The 20,497-nt window shown below is 40.3% G+C and overlaps 1 protein-coding gene across 2 annotated transcripts in view; it reads right to left on the bottom strand.

Moving 5' to 3' along the window:
- The window catches only part of OSBPL6 (oxysterol binding protein like 6), a 99,241-nt gene extending 89,635 nt beyond the window's left edge, over nucleotides 1-9,606 (bottom strand). The window contains exon 1 of one of the 2 annotated variants that reach the window (XM_027731423.2): nucleotides 9,531-9,606. The gene's annotated coding sequence lies outside the window, so the exon portion shown is untranslated. Of the gene's footprint in view, nucleotides 1-8,921; nucleotides 9,201-9,530 lie in introns of those variants that run through there. The other variant, XM_039388023.1, reaches the window with a different exon arrangement.
- Nucleotides 9,607-20,497: the final 10,891 nt, after the last annotated feature.

The following is a 20,497-nucleotide window of genomic DNA, read 5'->3' as shown; positions in this document are numbered from 1 at the left end:
TGTGTGCCTCAGCACTGAGCACAGTGTCCACAACCAGACAAAGCAGGAGAACCAAAGGAAAACAGATAGAGAGCTTACAATTGAACCCATGTAGTGGCATCAAGAAATAAATCTTTTTTGTTATGAGATATTGCCCTTTTTCTAGAGGGAGCTATGAGCCTAATTTACATCAATGACAGCTTAAATAGTTCTGGTTTACTGTATTTAAAACCCCTTCAACTGATGTAAACTATCATACTTCTGTTGCCCTCAAGGGAAATTCACCATGTTTATCAAGTCCTTATTTTATCCCTATCTACCTATTTTTCACACAGCATAATTCCTTACTGCATCTTTTAAATTATTTTTACTGACTTACTACAAAAAAATACATGTGCAAAAGAATGAAGAAAATGTAGAAGATGCTAAAGTCAATGTATTTAACTTTACAAAAGAATGCTGTGTACCTTTAAAACAATTCAAATATGAAATAGTATATGGAAAAGTAAAGAGAAATAGCATACATTTACGACTGACATTTGATAGTTTTATGCAAAATTATTGAGTTAATACACTCACAAAGTTAAGAAGAAAGCACAAAGATTTTCAAATACTGAATAAATATCTCAAAATTCTAAAGAACATTGAGAGGGAAATCTAATAATGAATATATCAGAAGTTATTTATACCAGAAATACTGTAAGGTGGCAGAGGACAATGATATCACCCTTTATTTGCACTATGAGCTGGCAGCCAAGAGCCAGTACAGGTCTGGATTGGGCAGGCAGCAGTATCAGAGTTGGAGGAAATGATGCTTCCTCCCCCACCCCGTGCACAGCCCTCGTACATTAACAGTGCATTAACAGTTTGAGTAACATCTCAACTATTAGAATGTGCACACATCATAGAGGACAAGTATATATTTGGAACTATAAAGGCCATACAGTCAGGAGAAAAATGAGACACTTGGGAAGGCACAAAGTATCAGGAGAACTATGAGCAGCGATCTGTTACGTAGCCTCTGGGGAACCAGTCTGGGCATTGCAACTGGGAAACTCAAAACCTAAGGGAATTAAAAAAAAAAAAAAATCACAGCTTTAGGAAAGGCCAAGTGATTACAGCATGGCTGTTTTACTCAAACTTATCCTTTGTAGATTCACATTATACTGTTTTGGCCAAAACACTATAAAAAAACAAAGAAATTTATGAATAAGAATTTGTAAATTTTAAAGGCAAGAATCTGACACTCTCTCCTCTTCCTAATGTAGCTTACAAAACTTAAATTTGTAACACACTTTCTCTTCTTTAGGCAGATGGCCACACACAGCAGCCATTATGGAAATGGTAGGAGCTATTAACCCAAGCTGCCATTGTTACACTTCAGAGCAACCAACTACTTTGCAGATCCAACCACAATCTTTGCATCACCAGAAGTGGAAATTAAAAAGCATATAATAGATTATTTCTGAACCTGCTTCTATCCCTTAAACTCACAGACACTCCACAACCATGTGGAGCTATTACAGTCCTGTAAGGGTCTGAGGGTTAGTCAGTTGGGCTAATTCTAACCCTCATCTCTGGCCCATTTCAGGCCTGCCCCATTAATCTTCAATCCAAATCAAAAGAAAACACAACCATTATTGTATTAATTAGAGACAGAAGCCACTCTAGTTATTCATTGTAAGCTCTCTCACACAATGGTACTTATGATGACTGGGCAGGAGACAGTTTGCAGCTACTAAAGAAAATACCTTGTTTGGGTTTTTTTAAGACTATTTTGCATTGCAAAAAGTAATTGCATTGCATTGCATACTGCAAACTGACCATGGGTTTTACATGTAGGCTACACTATCAGGCATTAGGAGAAGGGAGAAAAGCCTGCTCAGTGGAACACCATATAATTTACATTTAGCTTCCCACAGCATATTTTACACCCACACAAATACAGGTCACAGTTAAGGGGAGTTATAGAACTCTTTTTTTTTTTCTTCAGTCAGAGGATGCATTATTTTTGCCCACAATTATGTCACTCAAGAACATTAAACCATGTAGCAACTATGTATGACCTGACTATAGGTCATACATAACTAGAAGTTACACAGTGACAGAACACACTTCTGTGTTACAGAACACAGCTGTCAGGCACAGGCGAACTTGGAAAGAAAACTTGCATTCAGCTGACCAGAAGAGGGGGAAAATGAGATGGATTTTACACATTCCTCAACCACTACAAAGAAAGACACAGAATTTGTATGGCTACAGAGGTGACCTTCCAGTACCAGGGGCACACTGATACTTTACATCCAGACTCATCCTCTGACTACTCTATAGCTCCCTTTTAGATCATTCCCATCTTTCTCATTTTTTGCAAATATCTTATGAAGCTCGTTTTCCAGAAACAGATTAAAACCAAGAAACACAGACTTTATATAGGAAAGAGACCTACCAGAGGGATGCATATGTCATGCTCACACTGGGGTCAGAGGGACCTCAAGATGACTCAACACCAACTGCCAAGTTTCAGATCTCAGCAAGCTGTTTTATGTTGAAGCTTCTTCCTTTTAACCAAGTATCATTTCCACCACCAGCCACCGTATTCTCACCCAGCTGACCCACTCCACTCTAAAAGAAACATTAATCACTAAACTAAACATTCCACCTTCCAATTTTCAAGCTGAAAGTCCCTTTATCTGGTACCTTTGTTGCCATTTCTGTAGTTCTCCATTAGTGATTCTGCCTTTCCATTTTCCCTAGATCAATCCTTACCAGGAGACAACATGACAAACTAGCATCCTGAATATAAAGGTATAAAAGAAAATAAACTGTTCTCTATCATTACCCTAAATGTTTTCCTACTCTAGAAACTAAATTAATTGAAGAAACTTTTATCTTGTGGCCAAAATCTCAAAAATCATAATCTAAGAAGATGAGCAACAGTGTTTATTTCTCTCAGGGTTTATTTCTCACAGGGTTTATTTCTTTACCACTTCTCCAATCATAGTGCCACTTCTTTTCAAACAAGATTGAATTTTATTTTCAAAAGCAGAAAGGAAGAAATAGTTAAAAGCTGTTTTCCTGAACAAGATCAAAATGATGTCAGGCATCCCTGAGTAGGTTAGGCATAAAAATCGTCATAGAGTAGAAGTGGGGACAAGAGGCCATCTGTAGTCCCACTGCAGATGCAGTTTGACCACACACAGGACAGAGACGGTAAAGGCAGAGGTGAAATGGGAAGAAGAATCATCAGCCTGGTACCGTTCCTGTAGGATGTTCAAAGAAAATCCTCTTGACCCAAATCCCATGTAAGATCACCGTATCCACATTGGGTTTGTCACAGGGGAAGAGGATAGTGGGATAGCTGCAAGGATAGAGAAACACCACTGTATCACATAATTTAGTAGCGTTTTATTAAGCAGGATGAGTGTGGCATTTCTATTCCAGCTTGTCTGCTCCAGGATACACACAAATCAAGGTCCAAGTGACACTGACACCAGAGACCCTGAGGAACAGAATGCTCACCCCAGCTGCTCAGTGTGTCAAAGTCCTGACCAGTGGCCTGGACCTCGCACAAGGCTGTTCCCCTCCAGCTCAGCCTTCCAATTGGCAGAGGTATGTGCATATCCCTTGTAATGCTCCCCCACACGTGGGGTTATTGCTGTAATTATTTATTCCCTTCTCATTTAAACTGTCAGCATGAGCCATCAAAGGTCTCATCAATTCCATGGTCCATATCTAAGGTCAACTAGCAGTCATCACTAAGGTTTCTGTAATTCTTTGGTCTCCCACTTCAAACATGTTACAGGAAGCATGAAGTTAGCAACTGCTACAGAACGAATTTCTTCTATTGTTTTTTCATTTTCCAGGATTAATCAGATCAGTTAGAGGTGGGCAGATGTAGCCGAGGTCTCCTCTATCTGAGCAGGTAGCCTTCACCCCATGGCACAAGTTTCATACAGCCTCTTCTTTGGGCAACCTGAACTTATTACATTTCTCAACAGAAAACTTTTCACTTCATCATCTGAAAAAGGATATCACATTCCAAGACAAGGTATCTTGAAATCAATCTATAGATTGTTCTCAGACAAATGTTACTTACTTCAGGTTTGCTTGTTGTCATAACAAGGCAATACCAGATATATGCCCTACTGTCCTGATGTAAAGATCCAACACATCATTTTAATACCTCTGCATCCTTCACAATCACAATTCATTAAATTAATTGGAAACAACAGATACTACAGAAAAGCTTCGTACCACCAATACAGCCTTTGCATTAGAGAGTGGGACTTCATTCAATACCACAGAGATCACTTAATTCAGCCTTTTAGGTAGAGAACCCATCAGTTCCTTTGCATCTCTGTTTGGACTAAAAACGTGAAATTCAATAGGGGCTAAGCATGATTTTTGTGATTTTCACATTTTTCATGAGAACTGAAAACTACTGGGGGTTTTATGTGGTTTATAGGCTAGAATCATTTCCATCTCTCAATTTCCACCGTAAGAAAGGGAAAATAAAACACCTATTTTAGCAGAGTTTTGAATGCAAGCAGTCAGATAGCACTGTGAGAGATCATAACCAAGACTGGACTTTCTATCTGCTAAATTCTGGGTGGATTCAGCTTATCCACTGGATTCTCAGCATCCCAAAATAAGGAGGAAAAGATTCATTGGAGTGGAAGGAGGGCTTAAGTTCCAAAAATGTGAAATATTTGATTGAGGAACACAGAACCTTCAAGATATGCCTAGGGACTGCACTCTGATAGAAGTACAGGTTCCATCCTCCAGCAAGAAGACAAGAAAGCCAAGTTTCCCCCCAAAAAATTAGTTTTTTGTAGAAAACTTAATCTTCAAATCTAGTGCAACATGACACCTGCTACCTAAAATTCTTGCAATTCCATATTAAGTTCACAATCAATTAGAGACTTCTTTCCTTTACACCTCAAATTAATATATCCATTATTTCCTTTATGAGATGTGCTCTCAATTAGTATTAAAATATATTCACTTTTAAGGAACTAAAAAAAAAAAAGGAATTATTTAACTTCATTTCAAAATGCATCTATTCTCTCTGCTACAGTGAACATTTCTAAGAATCATTATAAAGCTCTCCTAGTTTAAGGAGTTTACAGCTGCCATACATTCCAGACCTATCCTCTTACTTTTCTTCAACTTACTACTCCTTCCTTCTAAACTTCTCTTTTTAAAGTTATAGGTAATAAGCAATGACATAAAATCTTTTTCAGTTTCTGAGCTGGTGATGGTGGGGCTCACACTGAAACCATTTAAGCGACCAGCCTGTAGATTTCTCAGAAGGAAAAGCTTGGAAATTCAGCATCTCCCTACCTGCTGCTACCCCCTATGTAAATAGCCCTCAGCAAATAGTGACACATTTCACTTGGAACCAGCTTATAAACTATCTGAAATTCTGTAGGATTAATATACATATGCAGAAAAAAAATAATTCAGAGTTTCTGAGTACCATCTATTTTTGACTGTTAACAGAAAATTATCAATTTTCTGGGTTTCACCTTTCACGCCAAAACAGAATTACAGAATAATTCAGGTTGGAAGGACCCTTCAGATGTCACTTGGGCCAACCCTGACTAAAAAACTAAAAACAACAGCAACAAAACCAACCCTGATTTTTCCTCTTTTAACAGTTGTCTCTAGTATTTTGGCACTGTTCACTTTTTTCCTCCCTTAATATCTTAACGGTCTGTGCAGCCCAGAAGTTTCCCTAAAATACATGAGTTTGACTGCCTATACATGGTAACTCTCGGGGTCTTCTCTCAGATTCCACATTTAGCTGTCCTCCCTTCCACTGGTTTATCAGCTACCAGCACCAAAATGTTCTTCCATCCTTTTCCAACTCTTTTTAAAGGATCAACCCCAAAAGAGAGACATGCCAGAAACACCATTCGTCAGGATATATACAGCAGAGGCATTTAAAAAAACCCCTTTTAACTGCCTCCATGTCTGTATTCTGACTTACAGGAAATAGCTGAAAGCTGTGGGTTTGTATTTATAGCTAAGAAAACTGTGGTATGGACATGGTGACATTATTTACAAACATAATAACACCACTCATAGCAGGAACTCTACTAGTAGTCCTAGGACAATAGCAATAGGACAAGGAGTAACACTTCATAGATTCAGACTAGATACAAGGATAAATTTTTTTATGATGAGAGAAACACTGGAATAGGTTGCCCAGAGAGGTAGTAGATGCTCCATCCCTGAAAACATCCAAGGCCAGGTCGGATGGGGCTCTGAGCAACTTGGTCTAGTTGAAGATGTCCCTTCTCATTGCAGAGGGTTGGACTAGAGGACCTGTAAAGGTCCTTTCCAACCCAAACCATTCTATAGCTCTATAATTACATATTCCTTAATATTTCATATTACAACCAAATTGAGTTTGTTACCTGGCACCTTACTATACAACTACCTTGTCACTAGACTTTTGGCAGCTGGAGTCTCCCTATCTATGACCAAAGACATGTTTTAAACCTGCCAAAAACCCAACATCCCTCAAACGGCCTGAGCATGTTCATTTGTGTATTATACCTGTTGCTGCTTCCTTCAACACCTAGAACCTTGATGTGGCAAATTCAACATCAACCTCCCCCCTCCAAAAAGTATTTACTTTAGTATTCCAGTGTGAAGAATTTTTTTAATCTCATTAAACTTAGTTTAAGAAAGAAACACAAGCCTGAAGGAAGTTCTTGGAGAAATTCCTTTTTTAAGTATAATTGCCCAGAGTAAAATTTCTCATGAAAATTATCTGCAAAAACTGCTGCCTTTTCTCATGCCAGGACAGTTAAAAACTTCAAAACCATGAAGCATTTAGTTACAAAGGAAAAAAAAGAAGGACACAAAAAAAACCTCCCAGAAATCTCTCAGAATTGTTTGACTTGCTCAGTGTTTTAAAAAAAATATTAGAAAAGAGTACAAGTATTTGCATAATTAAGGCATAAGGGCTAAATAAACCATTAGGATAGGCTCACTGTATACATACACACACAGCAAAAATATAAACACACACATCTTTAGCAGTGAAGCACTAGCAGTTCCTTCCTGTCTCCCACTGCAGTGACAGCAGGTTCTCTGGCATGTCACAGGCACAGAAAGGCTGACCTAGAGGACTAAGACCCTTAAGAAACACAACCCTCCTGAGGCAAAGTTGCACTGTAAAGAAGTGTAAATTCCCAGGATTCTAAAGGATTATGTGAGGGGGAAAAAAAAGGCAGAGAAAACCCATGCTGATATCACATGTATTTGGCCAAACAAGAACAAAAGCATTCACTTCCATCACACTACGAAATCCATCAGCAGACCATGCCTCAGCTGAAATGTGCAGCAGCAAGGGGTAAACACATGTACATATCACACATATATGTGCCAGAGGACTAAAGGAAAATGAAGCAGTACTATGAAGACCCTCTGCTTTTGTCTCCAGAATGGACCAGAGGAAGAAGTAACAAAGGAGAGTAATCCCATCTCCACCACCATTTGCAATAGAGGAGACAGGGGACTCCCCTACTACAGAAGTCACAGAAGTCACAAAGTTTTATCTTTCCATGGCCATGGTGGCTTTGTAGTAATGTCCGAATGGCTGCTAAGATGCACAGGAACTCTCACACCTGTGAGCAAAGCTATGTTTTTGATGGTTATATAAAAGATCACATCCATAGAGTACAGCCTTTCAACATCAGCACTTGGAAAAAAAATGCACACTTGTTCCTACAAGTATACATGAACCAGTGTTCACATCACAGAGATTTATGAATAAGTACCAGAATGGACTAAGAACAAAAAATAAGCAAGTAATAAGCAAGACTGCTAACAAGACCCCTATCAATACAGATCATAAGCACTATGAAGGATCTGTGAGTGCAATAGCCAACTAATGGGAAGTGGAAGAAGCAAGCTTGCTGAACTACAGTACAACAAAAGGTATCTCTTTCAGCCCTCAGTAGCAAAGGAAAACGTATAGCGAGTCTTCAGTCACAAATCCTGCAATGCATCGTTGTCCAGATACACATCCCGCCATGTATTTGTACAGAAAAGGTAGTTTAAATATAAATTATTTAAGGTTTTTAAATAATCAGTCTTGTACATATCTCTGTTAATTTATCTAAAAGGAAATAAAAGAGAAACTAGTCTTGTGTAGTTTTTAAACAAAAAGAAAACTCTATTTATTATATATACTGAAAAATGTTTTACTAAATGTATAAATCCATAACAACCACATCTGCTTAACCTCTAAAGGTCAAGGTCCTGTCCTTTACATCAAGAAAAAAAAAGTCTAATTATAGTAGCTACAGCTATATGGACAAAGGCTGGTTATTAGAAAAGAACTATTATAAACCAAACACAATTACATTGTACAGAAACCATTAGATATTTGATGAGATTTTAATCTTCGAGTTGGTATCATTCTGCAACTTAATCATCTGGAGAACAGAAAATCTGTTAGGAATGCAATTAAATGTACTAGTTCCATTAAAACTGAGCTGATATAGTTAATTGTAGTCCTAAAATAGCTATTTCCTCACACCTTCACTAAGCAATTTTTTTTCATCTCCTGAGTAAGAGTCTATTTAAGGAACACTTTTCACTTAAACTGTCTAATAAGATTTGTGAATACTTTTGTTCTGTTGTTTCCCCATACAAGTTGTGCTGCAGTTCGCTGTTCGACCTTGGCTTCCTAATTTGCTCTGAGAAGTACAGCAAGGTCTTTTGTTTTAGTTACTGTTAGTCCATAGCATCTGCATTGCTGAAGCTTTTGGGAAGAAAATCAACAATGTAGCCTCACAGCACACTACAGCAATTATAAACTGAAATGAAATGATGAGCCAATAGCAAAACCCACGTCAGATAGTCATTTTAAACATCAGCACTTCTGACAAACAGATGATTTCCAAACGTCAATTTTAACGAACCCATACATCTTCAAAGTACTTGGAAAGGTTTTGCAGCATTGCCAGTAAATTGGGAATACAGGCCGTTCCTGCCTGGTTCTGAGAGAAACAGAAGGAAAACAACAAAGGTATCCTAACTGTATCAACTTGGCAATAGCTAATCTACAACCGAACCTCGCAGACCATACAGTTTATTGGGGCATTTTAAATTGCTCTGCAAGGAAGGGGTAAAAAACCCTGACTTCGGGGAGCGACAGCGGAGCCGCGGGCTCGGGGCTGACACGGGCGCATCTCCCTGCGCGGATGCCGTTACGTAACCGCGGCCCGGCCCCCGCGGTCCGGATGCTCCGGCTGCGCCCCGGGGCCGCAGAGCCCCCGCCGGGCCACTGCCACTGCCCCAGCCCCAGCCCCGGACCCGGCCCCGCCGCCTCTGCTCCCCGGCCCGCTCCCAACCCCCGGCGGTACCGCCGCGCCCCGCGGCACCGGCCCCTGGCGCAGCCCCCGGGGCCCGCCGACCCCGGCCCCCGCCGCGACCCGCCCCGACCCGCGCCTCTCAGAACGGCCCGTCCCGCCGCTCCGGCTCCGGGCACCGGTCCCTGCGCGCCTCCAGCGCCGCTGCTCAGCGCCCACCTCCTCGCAGGGCTCCGCGGCGCATCCCCGCTGCGGCCCGGGAGGCTGCGCCCCGCCGCTCCCCGCACTCCCCGCCCGACGGAGGGAGGGAGAGAGGGGGCGGGCAGCCGCCGCCGCAGCCCCGCCGCGCCGCCCCCCGCCCCCGCCCGCCGGCCAAGGTGCCCCCTGCGCCGGCGGGACCCACCTGCGGCGGGTGGCCCCGCGCTGCCCCCGGGCACAGGTACCGGGGGCTGGGCTGGGCAGGGGCGGGCGGCGCAGGGATGCTCAGCCGAGCGCGGCCGCGGCCCTGTGCGCGCAGCGGCGGGGCGGCGCCGGGGCTCGGCACCGCACCGCACCTCGCTGTCCGCTCCCGCAGCCGGCCCCGGTGCGCCGGGCAAAGCCCAGAGTCAAGCTGCTGCCGGCGTGTCGGAGAAACGGGGCAGCGGCGGGGACCGAGTCATGGGCTTCGGTCATGACATCAGGTCTGGAATTAAACGGGAAAGCACGTGGGCAACAGCGGGGCTGCGCTGGAGAGAGAGGGATCTCCGTGCCAGGGGCGGGAGGATGGTGTCAGACAAAGGGGTGCCGCCGAGGGACTGGGCTGTCAGCAGCCGCGTAAGGGCCTTTCCCCACCCAGGATTGGTGACACAAGCACGACACCCAACCCTGCACCGTCACCCTCCCGCAGTGTTCACTGCGTTAGCCGATCACTCTTTGTCAGCCAATAATGGGAGGTTGTAAAAACACACATTACATGCTCTAGAAAGCTGCGGTAGAAATCACTCCTTTGGTTTAATCTGTATTAGGGGGTTTTGTTGTTTTTTGGTTGGTTGGAGTTTTTTCTGTAGATTCTCCATCACGGCTTTTACGACATCCTTGGTAGCTTAAACACATCTTTGGAAACGGGAAGCTGGACTGTGTTGTGTAGAGGACCTGCTGAGTGGCACAGATCACCCTGCTGTGGAGGAGAGAGGTTTCAGACTCACCTGTCTGGTTAATGACTCGCCTCTGGCACCCTGGTCCTTCTGCTAGAGCCTGGTCACTCCCTGTCCCCAGGGCTGGCACACTGTCCTCCTCTCCAGGCATGGCTCTGAGACCTCTCTTAGCAAACTGCACTCCTACTATTTACATCCCCCAGCTTAGCCCTGCTCTCTGGATCATGGTAACAAGACGGAAAATAGATTGTGTTGTCCAAGAAAATCGGTTGAAATCCCTGGAGAACTAGATGCCACTGCCAGCAAATTTCAATAAGAGAAAGGGGGGAAAAAGGGCAAATACCTTGGGGAAAAAAAGTAGATTTACAGCATTCTATAAATTACCGAGCCTACACTATTCATTAAGCAAAGACAAACAGGTTGTATGATGCTGGTTTATGTTTTCCCCATTTCTCAAACTGGCAGTTCCAGATCTGCACAGAGTCTCTGTGCAACAAAGACTCATTCTGGAGACCCTGCCATACAAAGAACCACAGTTGTTTTCCTATTAAAGCAAAGACCTCCATAGAAGAATCCCTTGACACACTATTTTTTGTGTAACCTCTAGAATAAGCTTCTTGGAAAAAAATGCTTTATTCTCTCAGCTGAAACTGCAAATCTCATTTTGAATGTGGTTGAATAAAGTTATGGAATTCATTAAGTAACAGAACTTTTTGGTGTTCAGTTTCCAAGAGTTGAAGCAGGAAAAACATTAAGTGGGATTATGGTGGTGTCAGAGTAAGTTTTCATATAAAATCCGTAGAAAGATTAAGTAAGAAGCCACATACATTATGGAACACTTAGTAATACCAGGAATGTAGTCACTTACTTTTCTTCTAAACTAAGTAAGTAATAGGGCAAGGAAATGGAGGTGTCTTAAGGTCACCATTCAACAACACCATTTCAGACAAGAGGCCACTCAACATCTGTGACCTGAAAGAAATTCCAGAAAACTGTGTTGTTAATTAGCTCGCTTGTTTCTGAACAACTTATTCTTTAATATTCTCTAATGATCTTGATACCAAGTTCTTAAGTGGCTATTGTACAGAGATTTATTTTTTTTTTTACTAATTTGCCTATACTTAAACCAAAGAGACACAAACAGGTAGAAGGGCAGTTTAAATATTTTGTTAAAATGATACAGTTAAGTTATATAGATGGTGGATGACAAAATGCTAGTGAAGTGTATGCACGCAGGTACCGTCCTCATCTTCTAAGACCTTATTTACCTAGAACTGTTTCTTAGATAACTGTAGATGATTATGACCATATCATTCAGAAATATTGATATAAGCCGATTTTATGTAGGCTTACATAAATGTTTTGAAAATCTCTGTTGTTGTTACATAATCACATGAGAATTTTTTTCACTGATTTTTACTCATAATTTGCACCACCAGGAGCAAAGGTTTGAACATCTTGATGAAATGTTGAGGTAAAGACCTAAACACAGGAGAGGAGCTATATTCCATTTTGTCCATCCAAGAACTTGACCTGTTTTTCTCAAGTTTACTCTCATCAACAACTGGGAGACAGGTTTTCCAGAAGAAAACTATAAAACATGGTTTGATTGTCCATGCAGAGATAAAACCTCCACAGGTTAAACCCTAGAATTCTTTCCATAATTCTCAGCAAGACACAAATGCTTTTAAAATGTCCCATTCTTCATTCAGACAGCAGGGAAGTTTACTAAATATAAAAGCAGATGTTTGCTTGCCACCCATACCCTGAGGATAAGCAAATCTATGGGCATTGAAAATATTTACTAACAGAACCCTAAGAAAATAGTTTTATTTTCTCCTGTAATAAGTAATATTATTGTTTCTTTGCTGTCATTTATTGTTAGGGTTTGCATGTGTTTGGCAAAATGGTATGCTTACACAAGGCAGAGGTAACAAACATGTTTTTATTAAAGCTTTTTGCAAATTACACCTTATCTTTTTTGCAAATTCATTGAATTATGCAAAACTGTGAGAATATACCAGTAGTAAGCAGTGAACTGGATGTGCTTTGAAGAAAAAGCACGAAGTAGAGCACCAAAGAGCATTAAAGAGTGTCTGATAATAAACAAATTAGGCAGAGGGAGAGCTTGGGAGGCAGGTTCGTATCAGGCACATGCTCTGAAAGCAGAAGGGCAGGCATCAGCAAGATGCAAACTGGAAATGCCCTACAGTAAAGGAGTGCCAGAAGACTGAAGAGCCATCTCCATGAACCAGAAAGCACAGCTGCCATCAGGACTGACATCAGGTAACCAGATCAATGTCCCCCTTTCTTTGACAGATTCTGACCACCTAACACAACATTATTTACTTTCTTCTTTGAGTCCTCCTTAGGGCTGAATTGCTTAGAATACTTCTGATTACACCTAAATAGCCTAAAATTACTTGTGTGAAGACCAATGATCTTTGCAGTTTCCTGATGATGCAAAATTACTCATGATAGGCAAAATGAAAGCTGACTCTGAGCAGCTGTATATAGTGTATATAGCTGACAATAGTGAGCAATAGGGCAATGAGACAGTGGCTGAAAATCTATGTCAATAACTGCAAACTAATGTAAACAGTAATGAAAATAACCCTAACTAAACATACATAATAATGGGCTCTAAATTAGCCTTTATTATTTGGAGTCATTGTGAGTAGTTTTCTGCAAACATTAGTTTGCTACTCAGCAGTAGTCCAAAAGGCAAACAGTATTAGAAATTGCTCCAAAAGCAGTAGAGAACAAAGCAGAAGAGCTCATTGCAACCCCATGTAAATCTCTTTGCACTTGAGTGCTGTGTACAGTTCTGATTCCTTCACATGAAAATGTGAAACTAGAAAACACATGCAGCTGAAAAAATATACACAGAAGTATGGGAATGCATCTGTGTGAGGACATAATTTCTAGCTGAAGAGCAGACTGAGAAAGGATTGTCTTTTGATCTATAAAATCCCAAATGATAGGTAGGAGGCTGACAGGAAATGATCACATGCTATTTTTCATCACATGGGACTTCAGTGAAACTCAGATCAGACAGCAGGTTTAAAACAACCGGGAAAAACTTTTCCATACAAAATATTATTAATGCAGATGGCTTGCTTCTATACTATGCTATGAAGCTGAAGAAACAGATGATTTTAAGCAGGGATTATACAAAGGAATGAAGGACAGCTGTAGGCACAACAATTTCCTTTGCAGTTCTTGCTGAAAAGGTACCTGCCCCATTGCCTATTGAGAAGTGTCCAAGAAAGGACACTCGTTATCTGCCCCGTTTCAACACTCTTCCTGAGCATCAGTTTCCCGCCACTGTAGAGAGCAGGATACCAGATTAAATGGACTTTTACACAGTCTTGTGCAGCCATTCAAATGGTTTATTCTTTTCTTTCTCCTCAGTTAGGTGTGAGAAACCAAAGACAAGCAGCATCCCTACGTATGAAAGCATATTCCTGCCTTTCCCCATCTTCCCCGGGAGGGAAGACACTTAGTTCCGGATCTTTCCATTTGGATGTTTTTCAATTCCCCTAAAGAGAATTTGGAAAAACTGTTTTTATCATCTCAACATTTTGCTCTTCAGTTTCTGTAGTGATAGTCCATATACACTGGTCTATTCATTTCAGCACCATTTTTTACTCTACTTTATACAAAATCAGGACAGCACATAGCAAGAGAAATCCTGAAGCATAACAGCATAAGATATGCATAGAATATAACAAAAATACTTTCCATATTTATAGATGGTCACAGAAATAAAATATAAACCATTCTTGGACATCCCTGAAGAAAAAGGGAAAATTATGTCTTCTCCTTGAAGACACTAGAAAGGGAAGTAAAAACACCCAAAGATGATTTAAAACTGAAATTACAGGTAAATATCTTGCATAGATAATCACAATTTATAAGAGTTCTATTAAGAATATCCCTATTAAATACAAGAAGCCAGAAATCTGAAAAGCAAATCTCAAATGCAGTTTATCAGAACTCCAATTATCTCTGAAGACAAACATATGACCAATCAGCAGGAGCGGTTCAATCTCAGAAAAACAAAACCTTTATGGTTGATACTCTCTATAGTTAACTATTTCCACTCAAAGATAAGGAAAAGAGTTTGTTTCATACTTGATTTTAGCAATGGGTAGTAGTCCCATAGCCTCATCTTCAGCTGACTGCATGATTTCTTTACTGTGCAGACTGCAAAACCAAAGCGGTATAAACACTTTGAGCTATCAATTTTAAACAACAACAACAAAGAAATCTCTGGTTTTAAGTGTTATTACTACTACCTTCCAACCCTGCTGGCTATTATCAGCACTCTGCTTTCTATTCCAGACTAAGTTCTTTCAAGCTTCAGTATTTAAAGGACTCTTCTCTTTATAACTCCACTAGAATACCTTTAAAAAGGGTCACAGCAGTAAAGTTTCCTCTCCACTCTCTGAGAACTACCTAGTTAATTTATTTTTCAAAGCAACAACAGATTACCCAACTTCAAACAGTTTCAGATGGTCTCCAGGTTAAAATTCCAAGAATGCTTTCATATGTGGGCATTAAAGCCATCTTTGTATCCTCGGCCTTTAGGGAAAGGAAAAACCTACTGTGATACCTGTGTATGGATAACCCATGTCTAAAATTCTGGCAATAATTTTAAATAACTTAGCTGGTATGTTGTCACAGAGAAGGGCAGCAAATTTTAGCGTTCCCCAGCATTATTACACTAATGTGAACTCTGAATAGAAGTGAACTCTCTGGACTTGATTTAAATTTAAAAACGTCATTGGGTCAAGACATACAGTACATGGTTTTATATGCCATTGCCTTTGATTTTGTTTTGCTGATTAAATATAACTTTACGCCTGCTATCCTTGGATATAACAGACACATTAGGAGGGAGATTTAGTGTGCCCAGGATGAGGACAATCTACATTCTGATACTTTAAATAACTTTCAGCAATCTTGCAACTTTATTTGTTAAGTCACTTGTAATTTCAATTTTAGAAAATATTTCCAGCAGACATTTACATTTCTGATAGAGTTTTCATGTCCACATACCCAAATATGCTCTGTTAACATTGTCCTGTATTCCTTAAAATGTCATCTGGAAAATTTACCTCATTAGCACCTTCCAAAGACAGAACTCGGTCAGAAGAGTTGGAAGAATTCCCAGGGAAACTTCTCTCTCTATTTGCATGCCCAGGATTTGTAAACATTTTCTCTAAATATAGAGTCTGGTCAGCATTTAACTCTTCAGCCTTAATATAAGTCCTGCAGATATTGTGTGTGTTGGATATTGTATGTTAACACTGGATTTGAACACCCTAGACTTCATGCTGGGTGAAACCCCACCTTCCCAAGCTCCAGAGAGTTTGCAGAATTTCAAGAATTTCAATTATCATAATAAAAGAATTAAGGTTTGGGAGCAGGCAGATGTATATTATTAAAGCAGAAGAATAAGAGTCTTATATCAATATTTAATTAACCTGACAGTGCCATGTATAGTTCAAAACAACAGCCCCACCATCTATGAGATACGTGGACTTTATAGCACCGAAGTGTTATTTTCAAGCTGTGATTTACGATGTTTACAAAGCACCAAGGCCATAAAGCCCATCATCCCTCAAAGCAACTCCTCTTAAAGCTTCCTTTAAAGCATTTATAAGCAAGCAGAGCGAGCAGCTGAACGGTGTTTTGTGTTATATCCAGCTACACACTTCTCCTCACTCCTGTACCCAGCAGAGCTGCCTGGGGCTGAACTTCAGTCTCCACAGCTTCAGCTACCAGAGCTGTCTGAAGCATCTGGAACCACCTCGAGTTTTGAGTGCAGTACAGCATCAGGCTGGCTGCAGGAGGCCTGATTCTGCCTGTAACTCAAGCTTCTGTTGCTGTGCTTATCCCTGCCAGAAGCAGAGGCTGTGGATGAGTGACCTGATGTGAATTTGTGCTGCAAGTTGTTCAGTGAACTCCAGACAGCTGCAGCTGAGGTAAGCTGTGTCAGCGCAAGGAGGAGGAACAGAACCACCACACACCAGAGTGATGAAGGAGAAATTACCCAACAAGATAAATGAGCTCAACAGAAAGCACACAATTTTGAAAAAAAACAGATATTGCTTTAAAAGTAATTCTGGTGCCAAAATATTCATTATGTGTATATGAAATAAGCATTGTGCATGACAATCATGGCATTTCAAAAGGAAGGAGAAATAAGACACAAAAGAATGAAGTTACTATAGATTGATGTAAGGGCTTCTGCGGTTCCTTTGTGATGAACATCCATCCAAGAGACTCCAAATCCCTACATACAACCTAATCTTAAAGCATTTGGCTTCCAGAGCACCACAGTGCCCTCTGTCTTTTTTGTCTTAAGATCTGGATAATTTGGATTATCCTGCTTTTCCAAATATCCGAATTGGCTTTCCCCCAGGAACCCCCTCATGCCTTACCTGCTATTGGACTGTTTCCTGTTCTATGTCTTGAAATCAGAACTCCTTTTTTTACAATCTTCCTTATTTTTCCTTTTTTTAATCTCTCTTTCCCCCAATTCTTTTCCTAATTCTTGCTCATTATCTTGCTTCTAATCTTTTACAGAGAAATTGCAAAAATGCCAAAAAACAGTATAGAGAGGTGTTCTGTATGCAGTGTTTTCAGGTATCTCACAGAAAACTTTCATACTCAGCATGGCAATTTTAAAAGTATTTGGCTAATCCTGCATTTGCAAAACTAGGGAAAGCCTCTGGAACAGCAAGAAAAATAAATCAGAAATAGACATGTGAGGCTTGTGCAAGCAAAACTAGAACATCTGTATTTCAAAACTGATAGGCTGTGAAGAAATAAATGGCTTAAAAATAATTCAGAGAAAATACGCAAGTTAAACTAGGCTTCTCTCTTCTCTCAATTACTTTTAAATCAATTACTTGAAATTATTTTAATTATTAACTTATGTTAAAAGTACTTTAAATTATGTGTTTAAAATTGATACACCTAGCGATAATTCTTTACCTGTGGAAAAAAACCACAAGCTTTTGGTTATGAAATTCTATATATAGGTTGATTATCTTAGGAGCAGGTTAAGATTTTCAGCAGTGTCAGCTTTGAGCTGCAGTCTCTGTCTACACACCCAGGAGCCCAGTGACCTCTGCTGGAACCAGGGGGATTGCCTCACAGCACTGCAGGCTGTGGTGTCACCCTTTGTCCCTTTGCTATAATTGTAAGTGAACTTGGCACTGTTAACCCTCCTTCTTTGATAGTTTTTTCTTCATTCTATTTGGAGAAAATTTACCAGTATAACTGCAGTTCTAACTTAACATTCTGTGAAAAACTTGAGCAGAATCTTTGATAAAGTTTTAAATGAATGTTTAACAAATAAAAATAGTAAGTTCAGGAAAATGGCATGATGAGAATATGAAATTAGTTTTCCTGGACTGGAGCTGTGCACATAATCACGTTTTCACCTTCAACAGTTTCCACTTATGTATGATTATTCCTTCTGTCTCTCACTTACTTCTATAGTAATTGAAAGAGTGGAGGTTCCTGCTACTGCAGACATTAGATGATATCTCTGAAGACAGAGCAGAAGAGACATGACAGAGTGCCCTGGGTCAGAAAAAGGACCACCAACAGGAAGAACAAGAAAAGATGCAAAGGAAATCCAATTGCACACTGCACTGCAAACCTGGGCTCTACCCCCATGTGAGATGCCCTAGTACTGGTTTGTGCCACTAAAGAAAAAGGTCTCAGGAGTCCCAGGACCCAGCGAGGGGCACTGCAATCACTGACTCACAGATCACATTCAGAATGCACAGCCCTCTTGAGAATGGCCTTTTTTCACTTCATAATCAGAAATACCCTAATGTAGACATTCAGACAACATAAGCAGATTAGTATCTTCCCCCACTTACACAAAGAAAAGGCTCCTCTACTAACCCAGAAGTTATGACTCAATAAATGGATAAAATGATTTCTACGGGACATCACCTAGTGTAATTTAAGAAATCTGTATTATCTCATTTTCAAAAGGTATAAAAGCCTTGTTCAATGCCTACAGAAACTATGGCTGATGAACACAGCTGAAATCCAAGTCACTTACGGATAAGCATACTAAATTCTACTTACCAACACTAAAGCACTGATTCTGCAAAACAACACAACAAAAACCCTATACAGTTTTGGTCAATTCACTAAACACCATCAAAAGGAATATGAGTAGCACAAGTTTTTTTCCAGTGCAGGAACCTAATGCTCATTTTCACAGCAGACAGAGTTTTTACTTACCAACAAAAGGATCTATAAAAGCAGCATGCCACTTACCAGTAGTGCTACATAACAACTGAAACAGGGAGTGGTGAATATCATATCCAATCAAAAATGCTGGGGGACTTCAAAATAGCAAGATATTACTTAGCTGGAGAAGAATAGCACATTAATACTTTCAGTAAATACACTGAACTCTAAGGAGAGCAATAATGATTTTAAGTATCTTCTAAATATATTACCAGAACACTACAAATGACTCCATGTGAGTCAACTAGTAGCTTGATTCGATATTGACTATAAGGGAGATACTGTTTGCAGAGTTGCTTCTTTGGGTACCTTGAAGTCTCAGAACTGGAACGGGAAAATTTTTTTTTCCAAGTTCCAGCCCAAGTCCAATTCTCTTCAGTTGCAGACCTGACTGAACAAGCAGGCAAGAGAGCTCCACAGCCCAAAGAAGGGAGCACTGATCTTCCATGCCCAGGGGAGTGCAGTGGCCCACTACTCCCAGAGACATGTAATAACAAAAACAAGATAGAGAACAATTAGAAAATGGCACTGCTCTGTCTACTTCATAACATTACTTCAAGTTGTTAAGGGTATCTTTTAGCCTTCTGCGTGTGTTGAATGCTCCCTTCAAATAGCTGTTAGGATCATGCCAACCTGATTCTTTTTTCCCCATCTTGGATGGCCAAAAAAAACCACCAGTCAATTTTTGAGTGTTTACTCTCCTGGGGATGTTCATGTCCCCTAAACACACAGGGATCCACCTTCAGTACCACGTCAGACAGGGACCTTGACATAGGAGAGACTTATCAAAAGGCTGATTTTATCACATAAATGAGAAGTTGGGGTTTTTTTCAACTGACTATACAGGCATTCTCAGCATTTCACCTGGTGCTGTGCAGATACACCACACCATACAGGTTCAGAAGCATGTGTCAGACCCCTCTACATGAACATGGTGTCTCTCCATGTATCCAGAATAGGACTGATGCTTTCTGAAAATTTTGGATTCACTAAACACATTGACTGTACAGTTAAGTCTGCAAAGGTGCTGCTTGACAGTTCTGGAGTTTGGGATTTATGGCAAACTGGTCAGAATTATTTCCCCTGAGCAAAACAGGAAAGCCCCAAATGCTACTTGAAATTTATTATAAGGGATGGAAAAAACCCCACAATACCAACTAAGCAGCAAAAAAAACCTTACACACCGATCCAAACTGGGACTTTTCCAAGGGAACCCAGAGAAATGGCAACCCTTCTTACGAACAACCTTTGGGCCAGAGTTCACAGATAGGATCCAATTCTCCAAGCTCAACCATAAACCTCCAATTTCTAACATCTACACCCAACTGAGTAGGAATTTTACAGCCTGTAAAAACCATGCAGCCCTGATTCAATTCTGCTCTTTGTGCTGAACAAAACAACTGCTCTTGGGGAAAAAAGCTGCTGGTGAGTCATCAAGGACTGTAACACATACTAGGAAGATGGAGAGAAGGAAAACGAGGTTTCTTAGGCTATCTTTATTCTGCAACTTCCTCACATTTAAGCATTTAAATTCTAATATTCTTTTAACATAGGAACAACTTTTTTTCAACTTTTAAACTTGAATTTAAACTTCTGAACCAATTGCAATGACAGTGCTTATTCTCATATACACTCTAATGCAAAGGTATTTTTACTGATACTCCTCTATAAAGAGCAGGAAATAAAACCTAGTTGAAGATCTTGCATTAAACTATTTACTAAATACTTTAAAATATTTGCTGTATAAGTAACATTAAGTAACCT

Source organism: Pipra filicauda, unplaced genomic scaffold, assembly GCF_003945595.2.
Source record: "Pipra filicauda isolate LSUMZ 115617 unplaced genomic scaffold, ASM394559v2 scaffold5_size6683894_pilon, whole genome shotgun sequence".
NCBI classification, from domain to species: Eukaryota; Metazoa; Chordata; class Aves; order Passeriformes; family Pipridae; genus Pipra; species Pipra filicauda.
The sequence above is the reverse complement of the archived record's forward strand: the minus strand, read 5'-3'. Positions and strand labels throughout refer to the sequence as shown.